At 50.5% G+C, this 10,033-nt stretch overlaps 1 pseudogene; it reads right to left on the bottom strand.

Annotated features, from left to right (window-relative positions):
* Nucleotides 1–9,116: 9,116 nt before the first annotated feature.
* On the bottom strand, nt 9,117–9,697 carry LOC133056042 (large ribosomal subunit protein eL19-like; annotated as a pseudogene).
* Nucleotides 9,698–10,033: the final 336 nt, after the last annotated feature.

The following is a 10,033-nucleotide window of genomic DNA, read 5'->3' as shown; positions in this document are numbered from 1 at the left end:
ATAATGCATACCGATGCCCAGAGGGCAGAAGAGTAAGGTAGGTAAGGCTGTTGCAGTTGGAGAAGTTATCCAGGGTGAGGGGCTAAAGCAGGAAGGCATACAAACAGAGGAAGTGGTGTGGGTAAAGGCATGGGGTAAGAGAAAACATTGCCACCAGGAAACTGCCCACGTTTGGAGTGGCTGGCGTGTGGGGGTGTGGGGGTGGCATGACAGAATTGCTGAGATGGGCGGCAGGGACAAGGGAGCCAAGTAGCTTCCACACCTGGATGGAATCAGCCCCTCTGCCCTGGTCAGAAATCAGAGAGTCCCAGACTGTTGGTAGTGGACAGAAGTCTTAGAGGTTATCCAGTCCAGCCCTGCCATTTCATATATACGGAAACTGAAGCCCAAAGGGAGAGTCCATCCAGGGAATAATCTAGAACCAGATGGCCACATTCTGGCCTCTCTCTCTCCTAATGGCATGCAGGATCCTACTTCCCCAAACAGGGACTGAACCCATGCCCTCTGTAGTAGAAGAGCGGAGTCCTAACCACTGGACCACCAGGGAAGTCCTACTCTGGCCTCTGTTGAGCCTGGGTGTCCCATGTCCGAGGGTCTCAGAGACACGGCCTGGTGGTCCCTCTATAGCCACTTCCAAAAAAGCTTGGACTCTTTGGTCTCTAAACAAAGAGGGGGTTATTTGCATGTTATTTACATGTTGCTAATTAGATGAGAGATGCAGATTTACTCAGCCCCTTCCCTTCATGTCCCCCTGTCCCATCTCACTCCTATTGAGTTCTTCATCCTCAACCATCTCTTGAACCTTAGTAACTTCTCCCATAATTCCAGTCCAGGCCCTCAAGTCCCCTTACCCCTACTGTATTAAGTGCTTGGTCCTGCCTGGAAAAAGGTAGGACCTGGTGCGTCTTTAGTATCTTCAGCCTGGGTGGAGGATCTTGGAGCATGTTGCAGTAGAAAGGGAGGTGATGGGTTTTTCAGGGGGAGTTTTTCTCTGAGAATGGGGAGTGGTGAGTTCTCTCTCCCTGTAGCCCAGGGGCCATCTAACTAGGGCTGTGGAGTGAGGGAAGAAGGTGCTCCTTGGGGATCTGGTGGGCAGGTGCCAGCTGCATGCCCCAGGCCTGCCCCAAGCCTCTTGGCTGGCAGCCACACCAGCCCACAGAGGAGCTGGCTCCGTGTTTGAGGGAGGGGGATCTTGGAGAAGGTCAGGGAGCATCCCTTGGCCTGGCGGCCTAACGTGGATAAAGTTGAGGTTACCGTGTGAGTTACTGTGGATCCGCCAATGGAGATTCTGGGGCTGTCATCAACCCAGTGCAGAATATCACGAGGCACTGTGTGAACTAAGCACAGTGTCTCCCTGAGGGCAGGCACTCAGCAAAGGCTTTCTGATAATGGGGGGAGACAGGTCAGCAGGAAAGGGAGTCACAGAGAGGCGCGGATTCTGTCCCCCTCACTTCCCATCTGCCCTCTGTTCCCTCTGAAACCAAGGCTATGCCCAGAACCTCTCTCAGATCTCTGAGAGAGGTGAGATCGCTGAGCCTGTCCCCCAGTGGTCACCAGAGGAGGCACCACGCTGCAGCCCTGACAGGTACAGAGGATGGGCTCGGGTGCCCCCACCCCTGTCCTGGCAGAGTTGCTCTGGGGCTGTGTCACCAGTGTCACCACTACAGCAGACTCAAGGCAGCTGCCAGGGGAATGTTAGTGCATTAGGATTCTTGGAAAAACCTGAGCCACTGTTCTGGCTAGCAACTTGCAAAAGCCAGCTTGCCCTGGTTAGGACAATGGACTGAATATGGGAAGAAAGACTGCTTGCACATGTGAATAATTTTTCTCCTGACATGCGTAATGTACAAGGTACACTTGTAGGTGCTATGTGACATACAAGGTGTGTGTATAGGTGCTACAGGGAGACTCAGGAAGCATTCTGACCTGCATGCCTAGTTGTGCCTACATATCCCAGGGTGCACAAGTGTATGTGGCATGTGAGTGTCTTCATGGAATTCCACCCTCTCTCTGCTCTGCTCTGGGCCTTCACTTCTTGGTTTTTGGTAAAATGGGACATGAGGTAGGCATGTCAGTCTCACCGTCCCGAGACCTGTTCCCTTATGTAGAGGTTCTCTGCTTCCATTTGCCCATGACAGCAAGGAGTGAATCCCTTCCCAATCCCGATCATGGGGAGGGAAGTTTCCAGCTCCTTACTGGCCTAGATAGATGACTCCACCTCACACCGATTCCTTCTTCCCCTAGTGTGTCCGGTGACACTCCCTCATCTAGAGTCCAAGTGAAGGGGAGAGGTGGGAGGAAGTGAGGTGATGCTATGGGAGTGGGGGTAGGAAGGGTGGATCAGATACTGTTCGATTTTGCCCAGGTCCCTCTGGAGCACTGCTGCTCATTTAAAATTCCGATTTAAAGCTGAGCGGCTCTTTAAATTTCCACATTAGCATGCCGCCCTGATGCCAGGCCAAGATGTTGGGATGGATTTGGCAGGAACGCCTCCAACAGCGGCAAGCAGCAGCATTTGCCAGCAATAAAACAATGCATGAATAAAAGAAGGCTGGCTTGGCAGCAGCAGCAGCCCAGGTAGCTGGGTGAGTCAAGGAGGGGCCCTTGTGTTCAGCGGCTCAGAGGCATGAAGGCCCGGGCAGGGTAGGCATGAGTGTAGGCCTCTGCAGAGGTGTTGGCCTCACTCTTAATCTGTGCCTGCGGTGGAATCTGGGGTGAGGGCCCAGGCAGGATGGGGGTTCCTACCCTGTGCCTATCTCACTGCCCGCCCCCCCACTACAGGATTATCTTCTTGGAGGGGACAGATGTTGCTTTTGATGAGGACACAAGGAGTTGGCCTGTAGCCTGAGTTGTCCTACTTCATTAGGAGCCCAGAGAACAGGTGGGGTCAGAGAGCAACACTGCCTAGAATGGCTTCCAGATCCACGACCCCGGGTGCCTGGTGCTGAGGGGCACGGTCAGGATAAGGGGGCTGGGTGAGAGGCTGCCATGGGGACTGGGTATTGGTCCTGAGTTGGGTGGGAGAGATGCTCCAGGCTAGGCAATTGGCTAGAATGAGGAGTGGCCTGGGAGAGCAAAGGGTTGCTGGGCTTGGTAACTCTTAACTTTCTGCAGACTCAGGAATATTATTTGAGGTCAGATGGCAGGGGCAGCAAAGAGGTCAGATAAAGCTCTGGACTGAAAGCTGGCCACTCCTAGAAGCCATTTTGGCCACTCCTGCTTCCCAGGGTCTAGAGAGTTCAACTCCAGAGGACTTGAGGCTGCTGGATCCTGTGTTCCTCTGTTCCAATCACCTGGCTGAGGCTCATCACCAGCCCCCCCCCCCCCCCACCCCTGACATTGCAAGAACAAGCAGACTGTCCTGCTCTTACCATTTATCTCTGCCACTTGGTCAAACCATCCCCTTCCCTGAAGCCCAGGGGAAGAAGACAGAGGGGTGGGAGCTGATGGGCTCGACAGTCTCAGCTAAGACAGAAAAGAGGGGTTTTATGCAGAGCACCCTTCCCCAGTAGAACTCCTCCCTTCCGTCATGAGTGATTTCTGGCCCCAACATTCAGAGACATTGTTAGGGCTCTGAATTCTTTCAGAGTCTAGAGAAGCTGGAGAGCAGATAGGCAGGGCCAGGTTCCGGCAGGGCAAGGGCCTCATATCCAGGACTTGGCCTGGCCTGGCCTGGCCTGATAGCTTTTTCCAGGGAGAATGAGGTAGTCTGGCCTCCCAGGCACCCTGTTGCCTGTTCTACCCATTGCAGAAGAGTCAGCTCTGGGTGGGGGAGTAGCTAGGAAGCTGAGTTTAGGCCAGAAAGATTTTTGTCCTTTTGTCATTTTTTTTTCCATTCATTCAACAAATATTTACTAAAGAGCTGCTTTATGCTAGGCACTGTGCTGGGCACTGGGAGCCACTGGAGAACACAGACACATATAGTCCCTGTCCTTGTAGAACTTTCCATCTGGAGATGGAAATAGGATCATTATTCAAATGACTGCACCAATAAGTATGAAATAACTGTGCTAAATGCAATGAAAGAAGGATATACAGTACCATGAAAGTATATAATCGGGGGACTTGGCTGAGTCTGAGGAGTTGAGGATGTGCTTGCAAAGGAGACAGAGAAAGAGCAGCCAGAGTGGTAGAAGAATTGGCACGGACATCACAGACTCAGAGGAGGAGGTGGTCAACTGTGCCGAGAGATGCTGTGAGCTCGCAAGACACCTATTTGCCCTGACTCTTCACCTGCTAGTTGTGAGTACAGGTTTGGAAAGGTGCTGGAATGGTGCCTGGCTCATAGTTGGTGCTCTGTAATGTTAGCTCCCTTTCCCCCCTCCCTAAGCTGAGCCTCCCTCCAGGGACCCCCGATTTCTGGAACAAAGGAACTGCCTAGGCTTAGCTTCCTCTGTCAACTCAGGCCCCAAACCCCAGCCATCCAGTCCTCAGTGAAGGACTCTGGGTCTCCCCCTGCCTTCCCACATTAGCCGCTTTACATAGAGCTCTCCCATCCCCCAACCATTCTTCCTTTGCCCTGGTCTTCCATGAAGAGGGGCTGGAGGTCTAGGTCTCTGAGAAAGATGGCATTCTGGCCCTGTGCTTCTGGGGCTGAGTCTGAGAAGAGAGTTGGAATCCTCAGCAGCTCTCAAAGCTGCCCGGGGTGAATCTGAGTGTCTTAGGTAGGGAGAGGGAGTAGTGGGGAGATGAGGAGGGGGGCTGCCCACCCAAGGCGGCGTAGAGCCCAGAGCCTTTTCCATTGCAGACACCCCATCTGTCTCCCACAGAAGGCTCGGGTTGGAGGAGGTGCCGAGAAGGGGGGAATAGAGGGTGAAATTGTACAGTCTGTAAGCGAGCACAGTGGCAGGGGAAATGCTGACTGGGGATAAGGGTGGAGGGTCACAGTGGGGCACTGACAAGGAGAACTAGAGGTCAGAGGGGGGAAAGGACACCATGTGCTACTCTCCTTAGATAGCTTTGATTTTGATTTAAAGCTCCCTACCCCACCGAGAAGAGGGCAAAGAATCACACTTTTCTGGCCAACAGACTAAAGGTGTTCCTAAGCCCAGGGCCAGGCTGGACTCATGATGCCTCCCTCTTCCCAGCAGTCAGACCTTTGCCAAACTTTAAAATAATAATTTAGTTAAATTTGATAGTTTCCAAGGTGTTTCCTTTAACATTACGACTTTAACTGATCCTGCTAAAGTCCAGGGAGGTAAACGTTATTTTTGATTTACAGATAAAGCAACAAGGAGTTTAAAAGATGAAGTGAATCACTTGGATCACAGGAGAATAAGGAGAGGGGACCTAAATGCAGGTTTCCTGACCCTACACACAGCCTCTACGCTACTCTTGGGCCTTCCGTGCTCTTCATTTTTGTCCATTATTGTACCGTTTCCACTGCCAGGTCAAGTCTGCCAGGTTTTCTAGAGGGGAGCTCAGAAGACCTTCCCTGAAAAACCCAGGTCTCACTGGACACACATCCGCACAGCACCCTCCTCCTGGACACCAACATCCAGACATTAGAAAACTGGACATCCCCAGAGGGATGACCCTGCCCTATATGGAAATACGAGAGTGCTCTAGACTGGAGGTGGTGAGGATAGAGGGGCAGGGCAAGGTGTGCCAGATCAGGAAACATTCATCCCAGGTCCTGAGTGGACCCTTGGGAATCCCTTTGGACACCCCCTCCACACATTCCAAGTCCTATATTTTTTCCTCTCTCTAAACTTAAGAGAATATGATTTCACAGCTTTTCTACCTACTCCCCTCTATTCTCCTCTTCCTTGTTTGGAAGTTCTTCCTCAGGTGTAACTTTATAAGGCTGCAGCTTATTCCTTCTAAAACAGATGCCAAGGGAACCCAAGACAGGGCTTCAGCTATTAAATATAAATAGACAAGGGAGGGAAACTGAATATAGAGACAGATATTATATCTCTCGGTCCCTGTGAGTTATTAGGAAGAAGGCACCAGTGGTTGCTAAGCAACAGGTCTCCATAGAGGACAAGGCACCTAGAGGAAAAAGGCACCTAGAGGAAAAAACCTCCTTTGACGGAATATTGGGGTGAGAAGGTAGGGAAGGTGGGGGTTGAAGGGCTATAGCCTGGCAGGCAGGGTTTCTGGGGGAACCATGGGTCTGTTCTCCAAGACCAACCCTATTCCCCAGGCCTTAGCAAACTCCGCCTGTATAGCCTTCAGGATTGGTGGAAGGAGGAAGGCCTCAGGCCCTCCTCCCTTCCTGCCAGGAGGAGGGAACCTGGTTTCCATAGCAACCCAGAAACAATCCTGGCCTTACTTTGCTTATGGCTTCTCTATAACCCCCTCACGGAGCACCAACTCTCATACACTCCTTTCTCTGACCCCCGGCTTCTGATTTGAGAGGGGAGGGCACATAGGAATGTTATGGGTGGGGATGCCACAACGCTGGTCACACTTGGTTTATTAAGCGACTTATTAAGACTCTAAAGGGGGAGTGACTTTTAGGAGAAAAGACCCGGTGTCCTCTGACCTCTGCACCTCCGAAGGGGCTGAAAAAAGCAGGGGCAAATGGTGGCATCCGATGCAAATTCTGGGCCCAGCTTTCCTTTCTAAAGGGCAAGTACAGACTGGGGTTGGAGGTCAGGAAGATAGAGGAGGCAGGGTCTTTTTTTTTTTTTTTTTTTTTTGCCGCTCGGCCCTCCAGGCCCCCATCCTCCTAGACCTGAAGTCCACTGTCGTCAAGCCGGGAGAATGGAGATACAGAACACTAACGTATGTCAAGTATAAGTGAGTGGCACCGAGGGGCATAATCTGTTTTTCTAATATGACCACAAGCAGAGTGTTAGAAGAATTAGGCCGACAGCTGCTGGTTTTCCCCCTCCCTTCCTACCCCCCCCTCCTCGCTCTCCCTCTCCCTTCCTCCTCGGCGTTTGCACACACCAATGGCAGCCGAGCCCTGCTCGCGATTTCTCTTAATCTTCCTCCGCCATCCTGCGCTCTTTCCGCAGGCGGTGCTGCGAAGCCGGCAGAGCCCCGCGTCACACCTTACTGCTCTCTGAGATTGCTCCACAGAGAGCTCAAGGAGATGGCAATTCGGCGCTGATGCCGGCTGGCAGCAGTTGGGAGAGGGGAAGGAGGAGAGAGAGGGAGGAAAGGAGGTGGGGGGGGGGGAGTTGGCACGGATACCAAGTTTTTCCCTAGAGAGACATGGTGGCGGGGGGCGGGGGGGGGGGCGTGGAGAAGAAGGAAGAAAATGACACGGAGAAAAGGAAATAAGGAAAAAGAGGCAGAGGAAGAGAACATTAAAGTTCTCTCATTCACAAGTGGGCGTCCTTGGCCCACCTCACTCATGACCCTCTACAAATCATACCACCTAGTCGGGCTTCCCACACCTCTCCCTCTCTCTCTCTTCCCGCCAGCCAACCTGGAAGTCAAAGCGGCCTAGACATGTTGTGTGTAGTGGTGCAAGTGTGTGTGTGTGTGTGTGCGTGCGTGCGTGTGTGTACGCCTGTATGTTGTCTCTGTTTTGGATCGCAGTAGAATGCAGTATGTAAATGAGATGGTTATTACCGCAATGTTCATCAAGCTGAGCCGAGAAGACATTAATAGCCTGATGAATATGCATGTGAATTTGTTAATTAAGTTAATTATTCTGCTGAAAATGCATTCGTCTTCCAAGGACATTTTCCCAATGATTTTTACATGCTCTAGCCATTAGTCATGCTATATTTTATCAGGGAAATGAGTTTGCTTAAGTTGTAAAAAAAAAAAAAAAAAAAAAGAGAGAGAGAGAGAGCAAGAAGAGAAATAGAGAAAGGAAGAGGGAAAAAATGAAAGAGGAAAGAGGAAAACGTGTTGAAGTTGAGTCGGAAGGCATCTGAGGCCAGCCTTGAGTTTGAGGCCCAGCTGGGCTTTTGAAGCCTGCGCTCGATTTTTATGGGTATCTCACTCTAAAATTTTTGCCCTTTTTTTTTTTGATGACAAACTTTTTTTTTCCCAGTGCCAAATTTCCAACACATTAATTAATTGTTGTAGCCAATTAACTGTAGTTGTGCAAATGAGTTTAGCACTAATTACCATGCAGTGCCTGTAATCACATAAAAAACTTGCTGAGAGAGAAGAAAGAGGAAGGCGAAGGGAGTGGTGGCAGGACAGGAGGGTACCTGGAGTGGATGGAGGGGCAGCCAAGACGAGAGAAGGAGCAGAGGTCTTGGGGTTTCCTGGTTAGGTGCCATCTTGGCTTAAAGGGCAGGTAGCTGTCTCCACATTCCAGACCTCTGACAGTCAGGAATCTAACTGGGAATCAGAGCCAGTAAAAGTGGCCCCCTTTTGTCTAAGAACTTCTACCCAGGGAATTTCCTGACTGTCCAGTGGTTAGGACTCTGCGCTTTCACAGCCAAGGGCCCAGGTTCAATCCCTGGTGGGGAAACTAAGCTTCTGTAAGCCACACTGTGGGGGCAAAAAGACAAAAACAAATTAAAAAAACCCACCAACTTCCACCCCCAAAAAGGTTTAGAATAGATATCTCTGATTATTTCAAGAATGCAAAGTACTCCTTATAAATTCTGAAGCCCTCAGTGTTTATCCCCCATGGCCAGAATTACTGGATAAGGATGGAGGGTGCATTGGAAGAAGATTCGCCATTTCTGATGGGCCAAGGGAGATGGAGAAGAGTGATGTGTGCTCTCAGCTTGGTTCCTGGGCTGTAAGTAGACAGGGAAAGTTGTTATAAGTCCACTACAACCACTGGAATAGGCCAGGGGAACAGTGGTAACAGCAACTGTAAAAAAAAAAAAAAAAATCCAGTCCCAGCAGGAGGTGGGAGGAGGCAGCCTTTGGCCAGACATAGCTCTCAGGAGGAAAGCCAAACTTTCTCTCCTGCAAGCTGGCATCTCTGCCATTCATCACGTTTGGGCTGACTCTAGGTTTCCACCTGTCAGCTTCTGCCAGTGCCCAGAGGCTGAGGGATAGACCAAATGATTTCTCTAGCTCCTTCTGACTTAGTTGTCCATGATTTGGAGAGAAAGAGCAGTGGTAAAGCGAGGACTAAGTGTGAACTGGCTTTTTTTTTTAGGCAGATAAAGACGTGTTTTTTTATTGAATGAGTGATGCTTGTAGTTGCCAAGGCCACTATGTACAGAGAAGAGGGGAGAACTTTATTTCTTGGTTTCTTCCTTCTTGGATGGAGTCCTTATGATTTCCTCCTTCTTGGCCTGGAGCTGCTCTTCACGGTGCTTGTGGGCTTCCTTGGTCTTCAACCTGTGGGCCTCAGCCTGGTCCGCCAGAAGCTTCTTGCAAGCCTAGTCTGCCTTCAGCTTGTGGATATGTTCCACGAGAATCTGCTTGTATCTGAACATATTACCCTTCACTTTAAGGTACAGGCTGTGATACATGTAGTGGTCAATCTTCTTAGGTTCACAGTATCTTCTGAGAAGCCGGCGCAGAATTCTCAGCCTCCTCATCCAGGTTACCTTCTCATTGGAGCATTGGCAGTACCCTTTCCCTTACCTATGCCTCTGTGCATCCCGTTCCAGTGGGCCAAGGTGTCTTTCCAGCATCGAGCCTGGGAATGGACCATCATAGTCTTCCAGATCATCAGCCCATCTTTGATCAGCTTCTAGAGCTGTTGATGTGAGGCGGCATTGGTGATTTCATTAGTCTTATTGGGGCCTAACCAGACCTTCTTTTTGCCACAGCGGAGGATGCTGAAGGCAAGCCTCTTCTGAAGCCTGAGCATACTTTTGGTTGCAGCCGCAGAGGCAAAATGGTAAACTGGCATTTTTTTATTCCACTCTGCTTTCCTCCTACCATGTCCCAGACACTGAGCCTGACCAAGGTGTATGTGTCTGTGTGTAAATGACCTATAGTTCCCCACCACACTAAACAAAAAAATTAAAATGCTATTTTTCCTTTACTGCCTTCCACCTGTCACCCCAGAATAGAAAGCTCACTTGTCATGGGACTCAGTTTCCTCAGACCTCATCAGAGACACTCAACTTCACATTTCCAAGGAGAGCCTTGGCTATTTATCCTCTGATACATACCCAAAGGCTGAGTTCTCCCTTTCCCATTC

Source organism: Dama dama, chromosome 5, assembly GCF_033118175.1.
Source record: "Dama dama isolate Ldn47 chromosome 5, ASM3311817v1, whole genome shotgun sequence".
NCBI lineage: Eukaryota > Metazoa > Chordata > Mammalia > Artiodactyla > Cervidae > Dama > Dama dama.
The sequence above is the reverse complement of the archived record's forward strand: the minus strand, read 5'-3'. Positions and strand labels throughout refer to the sequence as shown.